At 43.0% G+C, this 18125-nt stretch overlaps 1 long non-coding RNA gene across 1 annotated transcript in view; it reads right to left on the bottom strand.

The window, feature by feature from the left end:
• The window catches only part of LOC139083406 (uncharacterized), a 347719-nt gene extending 335660 nt beyond the window's left edge, over positions 1 to 12059 (bottom strand). The window contains exon 1 of the long non-coding RNA XR_011540101.1: positions 11713 to 12059. This is a non-coding gene — a long non-coding RNA (uncharacterized lncRNA). The remainder of the gene's footprint in view (positions 1 to 11712) is intronic.
• Positions 12060 to 18125: the final 6066 nt, after the last annotated feature.

Here is an 18125-nt window from a genome sequence, read left to right as displayed (position 1 = left end):
AGGGATCAGGGTGTAGACAGTACTAATCAAATCACTTCGGGGATAAAGGGTAGACAGAAAAGAGAAGGAGGCCGAGAGCTGAGCCCTGTGTAATTCCACAATGTAGAGATTCAAGAAAAGAAGGAGGAAGAGCAAGCAAAAGAGCCTAAGAAGGAATAGCCAGTGAGAGACGAGAGATCTAGAAGAGTGAGGTGTCCAGGAGGCCAAGAGAAGAAAGGCTCCCCCGGAGGAGGGAGTGAGGAGAGTGCCAAGTGCTGCTGAGGAGTGAGATTTGGTGACCAAGCCGCGGCGGTGGGAATGACAGTCTGACTGGAACCTGCTCAAGAGAAAACAGGAAGTGAGGAAGTCAGGATGGTGAAAACACAACTCTTCTGGGAAGTTTTGCCCTAAAGGGGAGCAGAAGCACGGGTCAGCAGCCGGAGGAGGACAGAGTCAACAGAGACAACATGGAAAGGAGAAATGCAGGGTGACAACAGCAGTTGTATTTCTGGCATCTGAGGTAGGACGCCCAGGAAGAGCAGCAGGTTTGGGGGCAGAGGATGTGGAACTTGGTTTTGGAATCTGCGTATGAGCTGTAGACACCCGGAACCTGGAGATTGGGTTCACAGCTTTGAATGAGCTCAAAAATAAATCTAGTTCAGTGTTCTCAGTCTGAACTATTTTCAAGTGTCCACAAAGGCCCATGACGTGTGGTGGTTTGTGATATCGTTCAGACACTAATTTGAATTACACACTCTAAAAGGCTACTGTGTGGGACTGAATTATTTAGCTGGTGAATGAACTCAGCTGACGACCCAAGATCCACTCTCAATGCCATTTGTTCATACCTGAAAAATGGTATTTTACAAAAAGGAATGTGTTTCCAAATGAAAGCCAGTTCTTCGAGTCAGGAATGGCAGAGAAGGAGAGTTCTAGGAAGATGATGATTTTAGGTCAGGAAATAGAATTGGTTGGGGATGAAGGATTATATACTGTTGCAGTCTTTATAAACTTGGCGACTTGCAAAGATTTTGAGACACATTTTTATGAAGGCCAAGAGTCTACACTCCTGCTCCTCAGGTCCACATACTTCCTGGGTTCTGTCCATGAACTTCTGTGCCATCAGAAGTTGCCCTCCCTGTCCCCCTCCCCCACTCATGCCCATCTCTGCAGCATTGCTCATGTCCCACCTGTCCTATGTCCAGACACAACTTCTTGTGTGAGGCAGCAACTGGACCGTGATCCTATACCAAGGGATCCTACGGACTGTAAAATCACACCCACTAGAGGCCAGTACTTACAGCCTCCCGTGTCAGTGGACAAGATGCCGAGGGCGAGCACCTGCTACTCACTCTAGAAGAAACTGTCTCAGTGCACAGAGCTGGCACTTCCCACACCCACAGGCTCCTCTCTCTCCAAGAGTCATCTAACTGATGATGGGGCAAAAGTCTAAGATGCACCAGCTCAGGTTTCCCCATTGGGTGAGTTAACGTGTTCCTGTCACTGCTCACCCGTGACCTGTCTCCCTGGGCTTGACGCAGATCCCAGTCCTCCACACAGCTGGCTGGGTAAGTGTCTGCTCTGTCTATCCCAACATAACCATCATCATCATAATCATAGCTTACTTTGTGCCAGGCTCTGTTCTAAGCATTTTAATCTTCACGATAACTCTATGATTTAGATTGTTATCCCCATTTTATAGCCAAGAAGCCTGAGGTACAGAGAGGAAAAGTAACTTGCCCAGAATCACACAGCGAATAAGCTAGTAAGTGGCAAAGCTGGGATTCTACCCCAGATAGTCTGTTCTGATGCTCCGCAAGTAGGTCTCATGATCTGGAGACGGCTGGGTGGGGGTGGCGCAAGGAGGGGCAGGGGGACGAGTTCTTCGCAGTCCATTGGGTGTGTGGCTCAAGCCACATTCACCTACTGAGCTTTAAGCCTAAGCTTAAACTGTTTGTTAGTTTAGCTTAGTTTTTCAACTGTTTGTTAATTCCTGTCTGACTCCTGTGTCTGCTTCTCGACTGGTTCAGAGTTTGGTACGGAAGAGGGTGTAAATTACAGGCTCCATCAGAAAGTCCAACACCAGCCTGGTCCAATTGTACTGAAGGATTAAAAATTAGATAACCTCTTCCCTCCAATTTCCTCCTGGGGACACAGACATCCCCACCTGATTGGGGACACTTAATTAGGGAGTGTTCACAGCTCTCTTGTCCAAGGACTGGCCTTCCTTCATCATTATATAAACCCCTTCCCTTGGTCTTCTAGGTCCTCCAGCAGCCTTACCCACAGCTCAGATTTCTCACGCAACCCCAGGGTTCCTCCCACGACCAGCGAGACTAGAGGAAGGCAAGGAGTCCCTTGTTTATTGCTTAGCCCAAGGTCTCTGAGGGGCCAGAGACCGGTTTCATGTTCTCTCCATCACTGAAGCTCCAAGAGCACATGACAGCCCACTTCGATCTCTCAGTCACTCACTTACACAATGTTGTGTGTCGACTAGAACTCTGTAAAAAATAAGTGAAAGAGAAACTTCCTTTTGATTGGTGAGATTCTAATTACAGATTTTTATGTTCTCAGCGTGTGGATGTCTTGTCTACCGCTTTCTTCCACTACAGGGAAGAGTAGGAACAGAAGTTTTGAGGCAGAGAAAGTATTGATTTGGTACATTTTCCCTTTCACTCGTTATTTTAATTTGTTAAATTAAATTTAAAACTTTATTATGAGGCTCTCGACCAGTAGCACAAAAATAGCAAAGAGGCAATGAAATGCTATCAGTCTCTCAATTTGGAGAGTCTCTTCAAATATCCCGGAAATCTATGGGACCATATAAAGATTCATGATAAAATGATAAACTCAACATGGCTACCACTATCATTCTTTAGCTAAAATAAGGTGCTTATATTCATGTCTTAATAAATTAAAAAATAACTCTCCCAGCTTCCTCAATGTCCTTCTGTATTTTCTCCCCCTTCTCTGAATTTAAACATCTTAATTTTCTACAATTCTGTTGCTTCCCTAAATTGTATTTTAAAAATTGACAAACATGCACGTCTCCAAAGGCGAGAATGACGGGCTACAATTTGCCCACAAGTTCACATCTCAAAGCACAGCCTGGGGTTTCCTTTTTACTTTAAGGAAGTGAAATATCAACTATCTAGGTGAAAGCTTTTAGAAGCATAGCTTGAAATTTATATACAACTGCACCCTAAACAACTCACCAGGGAAAATGTTGCAACCCACAGCTGTTACACACTGCCTGGAACTCACAACCTCCTCAAAGTCGTTTCTTAGCAAAGCCTACATCTCCTACCTAACACAATCGTTTTGCCGATCTTTCTTTTAAGATGTTGCTTTTATAAAATTGATTTAGAGTAAATCTGTGACAGGATGACGGAGAATATGGTGTCCCTTTCCATGGAGATCTATATAAAATACTTCAAGATATGGAGTGGGGCAACAAGGGGGTATATTTTTTAACTGGCAGCAAAGTTGCTCTTCAAGAGAAAATGGTCTTTTCTCAATGGCCTCTTTGGTTGTGAAAGGGAAAGCAGACAATGGCATGATCAAGGACAGGAAAATGAGAGAGCCGAATTGTTCTACTTTTTTTTTTTTTTTTAATGAAGGGAAGTTTGAGTTGCCAGGAGCAAGGAAGGGATTGCAGATTACAGAGACAGAGATGACAGAAGAGGAAGAAGAAAAAAATGATAATTGGCAAAAGGCCAGGGAGCTGGACTTTGCAAAACAGGGATGAATAATATTCAGTTTTGAGTAATCTGCTATAGGTGTTTTGCTTCGATGCAACTCCCATTTTTACCATAAAATCTTTATGAAATTCCCTGCTTTCATGAGGGATGTCGGAGGTAAATGAAGCAGAAAACATGGTGCCACATGTTTTGATTGACTCAGGGCACAGACAAGGGAACAGACACAGGAGTCAAGATGACAGTGAATCTGAAAATTCTGAGAAGCAGGAAATTAGATCAATAAGTGACTAAGAGAACCAAGACCTCCCCTGGGAATCCAGAGATGTCGGAGGGATGCGAGTCACTTAGGCTTTGTCAGACAAGAAGAAGCACTGTATGGAATTTGCCACAGGGATTACACCTTATACAATTGTGGGAGCTGTTAAGGAATTCTCTGGAAGGCAGCTGCCTCCCTGTCTGTTGTGGGTCTGAAGTCTCTGTAGAGCCTCAGGACCAGCAGTCATGAAGAAAAGGTGGACATGGAAAGGGGAGAGCAAGGACAAACTGGAGCCCTCATCTCTCTCTTGCTACCTCCTACCTCGACAACACAGGTGATCTGCAGAAGGAGCCAGCACTTCACCACAGAGCTGCACGCACACCTGGCTTAGGATTCAGAGAAGCTGAAGGAGGTGATCCAGCAGGAGATAGAGGAGTTGTGGGCTTGGCTGCTGCCTTGTGCTGACAAGATGCACCAGCAGATCAGTGACAACCTGCGTGAACTCTGAGAGTGACTGGTACCCCACGCTGAACGTCAACAAATAGTGGCTCACTGTGGGTAATAGTGAAAGAAATCATTCCCATTTTTACACGGTTTTCCTGGACCCATGGATCCTAGCAATAGAAGAAATAGCACCATGTATTGGTCACTGATTTAGAGCATACACCACATCCTGGACAGCTTTATCTCTACCCTGCAAGGTGTTGCTACCCAGCTGGCATGGAAACTAAATCTTCAAAAGGCTATTCCAGGATTCTATCAGGTCAGCGACTTCATGGTGATGGGGAACATGGTAAGATCAGTGAATTCCATTAGCACGAGTCCGTTGCCACACTGCAATTGCTATTAAATGAGTTCCTTGGCCAGGAGCAATGCTGTAAGAATACCTTGATGGGAATCATATTATGTAAGTCCACAGATGGTGGTTTTGGCAAAAGTATTGAGGGCACCTGCCTCTTCCCAGATGGATGTGGTCCAATGCAATCAACCTGCCACCAGGTGGCTGTCTCACCCTCCGGGAAATGGTGCCATGGCAGGCGCTAAGAGTTGGTCTCTACTGTTGGCAGGTTGGGCACTCAGCAGTGACTGCAAACAGATCAGCCTTAGTGAGTGGAAGTCCACGTTGCTGAGTCCACGCATAACCTCCATTCCTGATGTCATAGCCACTTTGCTCATCAGCCCATTGGGCAAGGATGGGGTAGCTGGGGAAAGCCTGATTGACATCCACAGAGCAGGACATCTTTCCATCTGATTATTAAGATCCTCCTCTACTGAGGTTGCTTTTTGATGAGAGTCACATGGGACAAACATCTTCCTGCTCTGTGACCATTCAGAAAAATCCACCTGCACACCTCCTTGTCACCAATTTTCCAGTTGTATTTCTTCTTAGGTGGACAGAAACATTCAGTCCATAACTCTGCTATCTAGTCAAACTGTTAGCCACTGTCTTAGCCACTTAGCCACTGTCCATGCATCAGTGGAGAGCTATAGCTCAGGTCACCTCTTCTTCCAGGAAAAATAAATAACTAGATGCACTTCTTGAAGTGTCCAACAATAGGATTTCCCTTCGCTACTGTACTTCAGTGCCACCTCAGATTGCGCCAGCAGTACTGAGCTGTCTGCCTTTGGATTGTGCCACCATATCATGCAGATCTATAAACCAGGCCCGAATTTTTTTCTCCCTCAGTCAATGCTACTCATAGGGAACTCTCCATAAGGCCAAAAGTGTGAGTTGAGAAAGAGGAAGCAAGCTAGCAAGAGTAGAGGCCATAGACATCTGGGCCACTTGCTCATTCAACTTACTTGTGCCATCAGGACCTACTCAACCTGTGCTGCATGCTCAGCTTTATGGTTTGGTGGGCCAGCCAACACCCAGTTTATAATAGGCAAGTCATGTTCATTTGGTGGCCCATGGCCAAGTGATGCGTCTCTACTAAGGCCCCGTCACAAGCCATAAGCTGGTTCTCAAGAGAGGACTGGCCATCTACAAAGGATGGTAGAGCTTTGCTCCAAAATTCTAATGGGGGCGTGAACCATAATTCACCTATAGGGCCTGCCAAAGACTCCATGAGCATCTCAGTCTACACAGACACCACAAGCACCATCAGATCTGCTAGGTCCCGTGGCAGAGCATGTTACACAGCAACCTGGACCTGTTGCAGAGCCTTCTCTTTTTCTGGGAGATATTTTGGCCCATTTCTGCAATCACTTGAATGTATAGATAATATATAATCACTTGTATTTATTCTCCACTAATTTAAAACTTAAGGAAAACGGGGCTATTTTTTGTGTGTTCTTCAAATGCTCTAACACATGGGATGTAGGGACTCTGGCTAATCTTATTTAAATATTTAAGGAAAAGGTAGCCCCATGAGGCTGGAGCTCTTGAGGACACCGGGGACTGGTCTGTGTAAGATACAGCTCCTAAAAATGGAGGAAAGGGCCAAACAGTGATGCCTGTGAGACCACTTCTCTGACGTCCCAACAATTTGTTGCAAAGTGAAAAATTTAGTTCATCATATAATTGGTTTTTTCCACTGCACTAAGCATCCAGTTTGACTGATGGACCAGTCGTTTTGGTCCCACAGCCTATAAAGAACTCTCCTATGCTTCCATGAAAAGGAGGGCCTTCCGTGAAGGGGAGAATCGTTTTGACTATGTGAACATTCTAGTTCTAAACTCTTTGTTTCTTATCATATTTATTTCATATTCTTTCAGGCCAAACCGAACAAAAATGCTAATTTAACCCTGTTTAAAAAACAAAGAGGACAGAGATTTCACTCGAAATGGGATCGTTTTTATTCTTGTCATCTCTGCCTCGGACATAGACATTTAATATTTAAACGTTATTCCCTGTGAGATCTGGACCTTCAGCATTTTGTGGCTATGACAGGAGTCAAATTTCAGATTCTACGTTGTGTGAAAATATCATTTCAAAGTGTGTGCCCCAGGAGAATAATAATAAACCCGAGTCTTGGCATTTTTTTAAAATGAACTTTTTTCCAAGGTCTCTTAAAATATAGCTTATTCTCTCTCCTTCCTAGACACCAAGAGTTAAGTAACGATGTCTTTCATTTTCCCCCAAGTTCAGTGGGAATCTGTTACCAAGTTGCTTATTGTAAGCAGAATGAGTAATTGCAAAGTGAAGATTCTTGTATCTGCATTTAATACATTAATTATAATATTTTATAATATGCTAATCTTGCCCTTTCATTCTAAGTTAAAATGTTACATTAATTGTCTCTAATTAAAATTTGACTATTTAAAACATGGCTGTTGTTTTCCTTTGTTATTAGTATAATCCTGAAAACATCTGCCCACGGTCTACTCAATACCAGGGTTGCGATGATTAATAGCAACACATCCTGCGAAATCACTTTTTATCCTTAAGCAGTCTGAACAAATTGGGCCATTAAAATATCTTAGCTTAAATGCTACATTGCTCTGGCATGTTTCATAAAGTTGCATAAATTCTGTCACTTTGCATCCCATAATTCACAGAGTGTAAGAAAAGCAGTGTGCAGGAGTTAACCACAGAGTGTCCACTACGGACCATGGCCTGGCAAAGCTTTGTGGGCACGTCTCTCATGAAAATATTTATAAAACTATGGAAAAGTAGTCTTAAGATTTTCTTTAAAGATGATTTTCTTCTTTGAGTTCTTCCAGACTTTTTCCATAGTCTCTACTGTAATAGTATTCAAATGACCTCCTGAAACAGGACTGACTTTAAGCAAATACACACTCTAAGTTCTATACTTGGACATATGCCGGAATGACCAGCTAATTTCTGCTTTAACTAGAGTTGGCTCTTTTGCTATAACTCTTTATATGACTCAACAGGTAATTAACAGAAAGAGAGAAACATTAAGAAAAACACTATTATGCCTCTATTTAGCTTTTTGTTTTCAAAATTTGTTATGATTTGTTTATGAATTAAGACCTTCTGCCTTGACTGAATCCATTAACAGATTAAAGAAAGTCAAATTTTACATCAGGAAGCCAAAATCAGCAAGTATTTTCAAGTCTTATTCCACTGCCTCATTGGCATATGTGGGGACAAGATATTGCCCAAACTTGGAGATAAGACTAAACATGAAATTGGAAAAAAAAAATCAATAACTAAAACAAATTGCCCACCCTAGGCAAGAATCTGAAAAAAATGGCTGAGAAGTTTCAGTACCCCCTAATTCTAGTCACAATTTCAGAATCCGGTGGTTCTATTTGCATCATGCTCAATTGCATGGTGAAAGAGTGTGTTCGTGGAAGAGAAAGCCTGATACCAAGAAAAATGCCAAGGACTTAGCACCCAGATCCCTTGGTAGACTCTTCCTCAGAGTAGAGATGGATGCCACAGGATCTCATAATTCCAAGACACCAGACACTAAAGTCACTGACCAGGCCCCTGGCTCTGATTCCATGCTGCTACCAACTTGGGTATAATTTAGCTTCCCAGGTAAATTTCTGAAAGAAGTGAATGTTGAGAGATAATATTCTGGTCCCCTTGGCATTCATTTATTCAACAAATACGAATGAGCCACATCTATGGACCAAGCCAAGCACTGGACAATGTGGTGGTGAACTACTGCCCGTGAACTGGAAGTCTAACCAGAGAGCAGACTTTAAGAAGACTGCAATACAAATAGCCATATAATTATAAGTTTTGTTAAGTGCTATGAAGGAAAGGTAAGAAACGATAACCAGAGGGACTTAATTTGGATTGGAAAGTCCCCCTTAGAAAACCTCTGTTCCCCATTTCCTAACTCATATTAGCAGCTACTGAGCACCACCATGTGCCACACTCTGTTACGTGAATCCGCCCATCTCGGGCCTTTAAATATTGGGGCGCCTCAGGGCTCAGCCCTCTACCCTATCTGGACTCACTCCCACGTGAGCTCATCCACTCCCATGATTTTAAATGCCATCTCTATGCTGACAACTCCCAAGTGTCTACCTCCTCCCTCCTCCCACTTCGCTGGCTAATCGCTATCCACCTTTCCAAACTGAATTCTTTATCCCTCCTCCCAAAAAGTGAAACATTTCCCTCAGCATTCCCCACCTAAGTAAACGGCAATCCGTTAAAAGGAAACCTTCTGTGGAAATAGGAGATGAGGTTTGTCTTTGTTCTCTTTGTTGCGTCTCCTCACCAGGCAGGGACAAGATGGGAAGGGAAAGGAAGAAAGGGCCTTGTGGTGACGGGTGCCCCTGTCTTTGGAGGTCGATACCCTCTGAAGGGCAGTGCAGACCACTGGGTCTCTCCTTCACGGGGTGCATTTCCACTCCCTCACTCCAGCAGCAGTTTCTGGACGTAGACCCCACATAAACTTCTTCCTGTTGCAGATATCTCATCTCCTTAGATAATGACCCCACTGCCATCCTCTAGAGGGTTCTCTCTAGCCCAAAGGATACTCCTTTGTCAAACTCAGGCTGTTTCCACTGTAGCCCTTTCTCCTTGCTCTACAGTCAGGGCACCTTCAGCAGTGTCTCCATTGACACCTCCCAAAGAGAGCCAGGCACCCATCTCTGAGTCCTGCAGATTCAGGGAACACGTCCCTCTCGTGCAGTTCTCCTGAATCCCTCTTCACCTGACTTGAAGCAAAAGGAAAAGGGGGAGAAACGCAGAGCACTCTGATATCTCTCTAAAGAAATCCTCTTGCACTAATGCCTTTTCTCATCACTTTCTTCTTTTCTAATACACAGTCTGAGGGTAGACTATGAGTGGCTTTTGGGCCACCTACTAGCAAGTCCTGCATAGATGCTCTCTCCAGAATAACTCCATCCTCAGCAAACTCTCTTCTCCGCTTCCCTCTTACCCCTCTCCCTCTCACCCTCTCTCTCTCTCTCTAGAACTACCCTGTCCAATATAGTAGCCACTTACCCACATGTGACTATTTTAATTAAAATAATTTAAATTAAATAAAATTTAGTTCCTCAATTGCACTACTCACATTTCAAGTGCTCATTTCCATCACGACAGAACGCTCTACCAGATGGCACTGCTCTAGATCCTTAGCTTACATGGTTTACCTTACTTTACATGGCTTTTGTAGGCTGCGCATAACCCAGTACAGCTGCCAACCCCAAGTCCGATTGTTCTTTCTCTAAAGAATGGCCCTTCAAATGCCAACCGGTCTAGGCATTAAATATCAAGGAGCAATCAAGGTCAAGTGTGAAAACAATAGGTTGTGGAGGTTAGAGAGTAGCCACCACATTTAAAGGAGGAAGCCAAGACAGCCCCAGCCATTGTTGCCATGTGAAAATGTGAGCCCAGGGATGCCAGGTCTTTCCAAGTTCAACAGCAGTGAGGAAGACAGAGATTTATATAAAATCTCAATGTTGTGTTTAAAATTAAATTGTTTTCCTAATTATACATGCTCATTGTAAAATATTCAAGAGATACATAAATGTATGCAGAAGAATAAATATTACCTGAAATCCCCTTGCTCTGCACTGGCCACCATGAACATTTTGGTGATCATATTTTTATGCACAGCACCTCCTTATTCACATATAAACACAAGTAGAATATTACACACGCCACTTTTTATCATGGACAGCTTTTTATGATTTTTTCCTTGCCTTCCCCATAGTCTCTTTTTGATTTTTCACCATTGATTCAAACATTTTCAAAAACACTCTACGGGCCAAACAAAACAGGTCCAGCTTGAAGATCAGTCAGTCATTTTTTCCTTACAAAAACCTTGATTCGTTACAGGCTCTGTGTTCCTTGGTTCAAATTTTCTAGAGGAAAAAAACTAATATTCCATTGGACAGACCATTGGCCAGTCTACCCCTAGTCTAATCAGCTATGGAGGAGGCCTGAGCCCAACCCTTTAATGGGAGCTGTGCGTAGAGGCAGCTTCCAGACAAGCGAGCTGAGAACTGAAGAAGCCTCAAAAACATTTCTACTGGACACTAAGCAGTACAGCACAGAGGTCAAGAGTAAGATTTCTGGAGCCAGACTGGATTCAAATCCCAAATCCATCACTTTACTATGGACCTGAGCCAGTTACTTAAGTTCTCTGTGCCTAATTTTCTTTATCTGGAAATTGAGAATGATAATAGGACCTAATTTGTAGGATTGTTCTGAGGATGTAAGTATAAAAGGCTTAGAACAATATTTGGCCCATGGTAAATATTGAATAAACATTAGCTAATGATAATATTATTATTATTTTCTTTTTCTTCCCCCATCTGAAAAGTTTACAGTTGCAAAAGCTTCCATTCAATAGGCCACTTAAAAATGCTCTTTTCTACATGATAAATATCTCTGTAATACAACAGGAAGAATTTGCTTATATTTTAGGAAATTGTGTTGTCTAAAATGTCTATTGTGCTTCTGTTTTTCAATGGTTCCAGACTAACCGAACTTCTTCAATAATTTCTACCATTAGTTTGTATGACCCTGTAAAGAATGAGTTTTTCATTCCAAAATGAGGCAGATCTGCTTCCTAGCCTCTAGAAATATTCAGCCTGGTGGAGGAGATTAAATACATCACCGATAACTACAATTCAAGTAGGAAGTAACAGGTGCCATAAAAAAGGGAGGAAGTAATCCCTCAGATTGTTGCAGAACCCTGGGCCACGTGCTCCCTCCTTGGATTGGAATTTAATCTAACTGCCTTCTTCAGCAAATTAAGGATCATTGACGTAATAGAATGATATAGACGACAGCGTGGGGATAAAAGTTTCACATTGTGTATTGGTCAGAAAAAGGTAAATTAAGCTGCAGTAACAAACAAGCCAAAAGTTGCAGTGGCTTTTAAGAAGAAAGCTTACCTCTCGCTCATCAGAAATTGACAAGGAAGGTCTGCTCATCGTAGTTGCTCAAGAGTCCAGGATGGCGTAAACTCCACCTCAACACACACTTCCACAATAGTAAAAGGGAGAGTTTTTGGAAAAAAGATGACCAGTCATGTTTCTTAACATTGCTGCCTGGAAGAGACACCCTCTATTCCTGCTTACATTCCATTTGCCAAAGCAAGTCCCTTAGCCATGCCCAGTTCAGTAGGGCAGGGAGCTCTAATGCTCCCAGCAGGAGGGCCCCTGAATGCTCGTGAGCAGTAAGACAGCTATCACTCTGTGACTCAAACGTGCAAACCAAGCAGTAACTCCCCTTCTCTTCTGGAACTGATCTCATCTCCCTCCGGAGCCCAGTTCCCAGTGATGGCGAAAGTTCCAGTTCGGGATTACCCTAAAGCCCTCTGCTTCCTGCTAACGGCTGCCCCTCCTCATTCCCTAAGGACTCTCAACCACAATAGGAGCAGGTGGACCAAGGCCCTCAGGCCAGTCCTTTGCCCTCCTTTTCTGCTCTGAGTCCCTGCTCGCCTGAGCTCTAAGCTCAGCCCTCCAAATTCTGGGTTCTTGTTGTGTAAAGGGAAGCTTTTGGAATTTAGAAAGGCATGTTCTTTTCATCAAAGCCTGGCTTCCAAGAACTGCCTCACTGTAGCTTTAACAAATCTAGCCTAAATGCTATGAATTGGATAATGACAAATCAGCTATGTGAAAACATGAAACTCCCTTGATATCTGCACGCACTTTTCTTTGACAAGCTTCCACTCCCACTTGACAGTAGGAAAACCAAATTTAGTCCAACCCACCAAACTTGGCCCACGTCAGCAGTGTCTTTCAATCTGCTTCAGAAACTACTATCTCAGTCAATATCAGCCAAGTCTCTTTCCCAGCCTCCTCCTCCTCCTTCACTTGGACTCTATGCCCCGGAGAAAGAGCAGGATTGCAAACCAGCCACTGCCCCATGACTCCTGCAGGTCGGTCCTGGGCTTGCAGAAAAACTCAGGCATGCTTGCCACGCCATGTGGTGGGGATCCAGACACTTCATCTGTCTCACCTGCACCACTCCATGGTTCTTTCATACCCAGCTGTGGCAAGGCACATCTGTCAGCTGCTAATCTTTGTAGGAGCTCCTGGCAAGAAGCAGGCACCAGCTTCATGTTCTAGAATCACCCTTCAAGCCCCACAGGACACTCTCAGGGACCCCTTGGCCTGCTCGGGGTTGCAGAGAGAACAGGTCAATGACCCTCCGTACCCCACAGAAGAGAGAAAGAGGAAGGGACAAGGTGTGTAATTAACACTCCATGAAATCTGCCATCTCTAAGTCCCTTCTTCTCTCCCAGTTAGCTTTATACTTTTCCCTCCAGGCAGGAGGAAGTTGAACCAGTTCTTCTGGGAGCACAGTCATTCTGGCTTACACCTGACAAGCTGTTACTGGGCCTGGACATGGGTAAAGCATAAGTGGGTAGTCAGGAGAGAAGGAAAGCTGAACATGATGTTTCAAGTGATTTCCACACATAAATATTTCATACATGATGCCTCCACAACTTGACCTTTGAAGGTCAAGCTTTTGACTTAGCTCTTGCTCCCCAAAATGTCTAGCCTAATTCATGCTTTTGGAATAGTAATGTGTGATCTATAAACCAATACTTTGGAAAGGTCCTGATTCATTCCCTCACATTTCCTCTGCCTCTTTGGTCCCAGGTCCTTACAGCAGAGCCCACTGATGCATTCTGCCCGCAGGTCAGGGGTAATATAATCTAGGGGTTAAGATTCACAGGTGCTCGATTCAGACCAACTGGAGCACAGTTGGGGAGCCCCTGGCTCTCCAGGGACCCTCAATCAGTCAGGAACTGAAAAGAAGCCAAGAATTGGGTCATGTCCACAGAGCCAAGCTTGGGCACTATTTCTTATTTTATTAGGAAACATTATTTATCTGTCTTCAGGTCAATCTAAATGAGGATCTTTGAAACTTTTACACTTTTTCATATTTTTTCGCATTCTGAGAAACAAGAAATAGAATGCTCTGTCTCTTTCTCAACATACATGCGCGCACACACACACAGGTCTTAAAAAGAGAGGGGGTATTGCCCAGTTGGTTTAATAGTCAGTGAGATAGTATATGTGAAAGTGTTGTGATCTGTAATATGCTTTGAAAGTATAAGACGACATTCACATAGATGGACAACTTTTATTATATCTCTTCAACTGGTATGCTCATGAAATACGGGACTCTCCCTTACTTTGCAACAATACAACACAGGAGATGTGACTATGGCCATTGGTGTCACAAAGGCACAGGTTTGAACCTGGCTCTGTCACTCACTAGCTGAGACCCTGAGCAACGTTTGTAACCTCCCTGAGGCTCAGTTATGTCCCCTGTAAAATAGAGATGACAACACCTCCTCAGAGGGGTGCTGTCAGGATTAACGTATTCTCAACATTTAATGAATGTGTGACATTACCGATCATAAAAAGAGCTCAATAAAGAGCCCATTATTGCTTTTTACTACTTGATTTTTTACTGTTCTCGAATGATATCAGACTTTGCTTGTCTCGCACCCTTGCTCACTAATCCAGGAAATCCCTTCCTGGGTGGTGGACACTCTCCTTTTGCACATTCTTCACGCAAGTGTTGGAGCAGGAGGTTTAACTGGCAGACAATATCAAAAACAGGGCCTCTCAAAACGTCAGCCCCATCTCCCATCCTGGAGAGTCACCAGAAGCTCAGCAGGAAGCGGGGTGATGGCATCAGGCCAGCCCGCAGTGGGTCTCCACCGCCATGTCAACCTTTGCTCAACAAGTATCCGGCACCTTCCAACCTTATTGCATGTCCTGGGCCGTATGTGACAAATGACATTCACATGCAGCACTGAGAGTGAGGGCTCTGGCACAGATGAAATATGCTGCAGCTTGGAGACAATTCCCCCTTCCTGGCTCACTCTCATCTCCTAAGGCTCACAGAAATGTCAGTGAGTCCCACGTCCTTGGATGACCTCATTATACAGATCACTTTGATTATGCTCTAATTTCTAGCAAGTAATTCATTTTAAAACTTTGGTAACTATTATTAATCATAAATTACTCGTGACACCCCTCACAAAGGACAAATCTCAATTGAGAATTGCTGCCCCAGGTGAGAGCTACCGAAATGAGTTAAAAATATTGATGCTAAGTATTAGTTATTAGTAGCATTTGCAGTAACCTAACCCATCCTATCACCCATATTCAGCTATACATCATAGAAAAAATTTTCTATTTAATTACTTATGTTTTTTCTTCAATGATCCAAAGTGTTTAAAAAGACAGCATGTTTTAGAAATGGTTTATTACTTCTTCTCATCTGAAATATTTTTCACGTACCTGCTCGTGGTCATTTTGAACATCATGAATTAACTGTCACCAAGCTTTTATTAAACAATTTTCAATAATGTATGATTGATAAAGTGTCATGTTGAAACATGTTTCCATTTTTTCCTTCATGTAGTATAATTAAGATTGAAATATTATATTTGCTCACCAGCACGTGTACTCCCGTACAGTTCATATTTGTGACTACTAAGAATGATTATATAAAAAGTAAATAAGATTAAAGATACTTAACATAAATGGTTACCTTCAAGATACACTGCCCATATGCAGGTGTCTGTAGAGCTGGTGCTCATCTCGATGGGCGACCAACAGATGGAGAGCTCTGTCCGCCACATTACTTTGCAGCTTCTAAATGTGCCTGATGGGAATTCCATTACTTGCACCAGCTGTACAGGTGACCTCGTGCCTTCCACTTGCCAGATTCAGAATAGATGAGGCAGTTTTAAGCGTGATTTTAAAATACAACATATGCAAATATAACCGTACTTGACATATTTACTCTGATGCAAAAAAAAAAGAAAGCTGTCCTTTCTGCTTTAACCTCTGGAATTATGGGATGTATAGTTTTCCGTCTCCTGGGTCTTTCTGTAAAAAGGTATTTAGTGTCCTTCTACATCAGGAGAAATTTTAAAGGTTTTTTTTTTAACATACAAAAGAAGGCAATATGGTTTCTTTTCGGGGGTAAAACTTTATAAACAGATCTTATTTTCTTATCAAAAAGAATTAAATGATTAGCAAGTAGAATTTGAGCGATGTCTGGACAGTATCCTCAACCCAGAAATACCTTTCTTCCCAAGGCCAGAAAGTTCTCCTCAAGTGACACATTATTTGGGTTCAAGTCTCTGTCCGGGCAGCGTTTTTATACAACGCAACATGCAGAGCCAGATGGAAACCCAGTTCCACTGCTACAATGAATGCTCTTGTGCTTTCCCCGCCATACTGCTTCCCTTGGGGAACAGTCACCAGCAGGGTAAAGGAGAAGGAGTTTTCTTCCTAAGCGAGAAGAAAGAAATCAGTCCCTGAACACATTGAGCAAGAAAAGATGAGGACACAGGAGGAGGCGAGGGCACAGATGAGGGAGCTGGGAGGGGTCAAAGAATAACCTCAGTTTTGCCTGGAGTTGGCCATGACTTGAGTTTGACTTCTAAGACCTCTGTCTACAACGTAACCTAGCGCTAACCCATTCCACCTTAAGGACCTCCTGCCTGAAATTCCGCTTCAGTGGTCCCTCTTTATGTAACCTGGGTCTCCGTACGTCAGATTGGACTGAATTAGAAACGGAACATCCAGCTATTTTTATTTGCTGCCTTATTGAGCAGGTTGTAAAATAACCCTTCAAAATATTGCGGTAGCAGTGAGTGACCCTAGCAGCACGTTGTATACCACTTTCCGCTAAAAGGAAAAATGCTCCAAGAAATGCATTTCCAGGAAAATGCATCCAGATGAGTCTAGGACAGTCTTCGGAAAGGAAGCTTTCAACAATGAATGAGTTCATGTCAAAGGGAAATAGGACCCCTTAAAGGGCCCCCACGCGTAATGGAAATCACAAAGAACAAGAACTGCAATGGGTTGAAACTCATCAGTGCTATGAAGCATTAAAACACATATCAACGCTATGGAGAAACAACAAGGAAGAGGAAACTGTCCCTGGTTAAAAGAAATTTAGCAGACACACAACCAAATGCATTGTTTGGTCCTTGCTCAGATCCTGTTTCAAAAGAACCACTTGTAAGAAGACGTGGGACAACTTGAATATAAACTGGGCTTCAGATAATATTAAGGAATTATTGTTAATTTCGTTGAGCGCGATAATGACTTGATGATTATGTTTTAAAAAAAAACTTAACAGAAATGCAAACAGAAGTATTTACAGGTGAAATGACCTGTTTCAGGAATTTGTTTTAAACTATTTTAGAAAAAAAAAAAGTGCAGTAAAGGAAATAGATGAGATGAAATTGGCCAACTTTTCATATTTGTTGAATCCAGATGATAGGTAGATAGAGGTTCATTTACTAATTCTTTACCCTTTTATTTAAAATTTATATATCAAATTTTTTATTTTATTTAAATTAGCTTCAAAATTAAATAATTATTTAAAATTTATTAAATTTTATCTAAAATTTTAATATACTGTAAGACTTTTTATCCATTGCACTATTATTCCCATGTCTACACAACACCAAAATAATGAGTTGAGACGAGAAAGGCTTTGGGGAGCCAGTCTCCATGAGGACTATTGATCCTTGCCTGCTGGTATTCATGCCCTTACAAAGTATCCTCCCACACTGTTTCAGGGTTGATCTGTGTGACCAATAGTAAACAGTGAGAGTAATGGTCTGTGACTTCTAATGCTAGATGATAAAAGACATTTCTGCTTCTGCCTTGCTCTCTTGGATCACTCACTCTGGGGGAAGTCAGCAGCCATGTCATGATGATACTCAAGCAATGCCGTGGAGAGATCCATGCAGCACAGAACTGAGGCCTCCTGCCAACAGCCAACGCCAGCTTGCCAGCTATAGGAATGAGCCATCTTGGAAACAGATCCTCCAGTCCCAGTTAAGCCTTTGATAATGGCAGCACAAGCCAATATCTTGACTACAACCTCATGAAAGACCCCAAGCCAGAACAGCCCAGCTGAGCCACTCCATATTTGTCGGCATGCAATCAGAGAAGCACAACCAGTAGGCAGTATATGGATTTATTCAAAGGAATTGGCAGATGAAATTGTGGGGGCTGGCTTAGCAGTCTAAAGTCCATAGGGCAGGCAATCAGGAAAAATGACAAGCAGGCTGGAGCCCCAGGGACACAGACGAAACCTGCTGTCCACAAGCAGTCAGAAGGAGAGATCGGCAGCAAGCAGGCAAGGTGGAACTCCATGGACACAATAATCTCCCTAATTTATAGTCAACTGATTAGGGACTGCCAAATCCCTTCACAGTGGCACCTAGATTAGCGTTTGATTGAATAACTGGGAGAAGGTGAGTGTGTTACAAGATGGCTGCTGCTTCTTTTCCATCCTCCAACTCTCA

Source organism: Equus przewalskii, chromosome 5 (assembly GCF_037783145.1).
Source record: "Equus przewalskii isolate Varuska chromosome 5, EquPr2, whole genome shotgun sequence".
Taxonomy (NCBI): Eukaryota; Metazoa; Chordata; class Mammalia; order Perissodactyla; family Equidae; genus Equus; species Equus przewalskii.
This window is presented reverse-complemented; position numbering and strand designations above follow the sequence as displayed.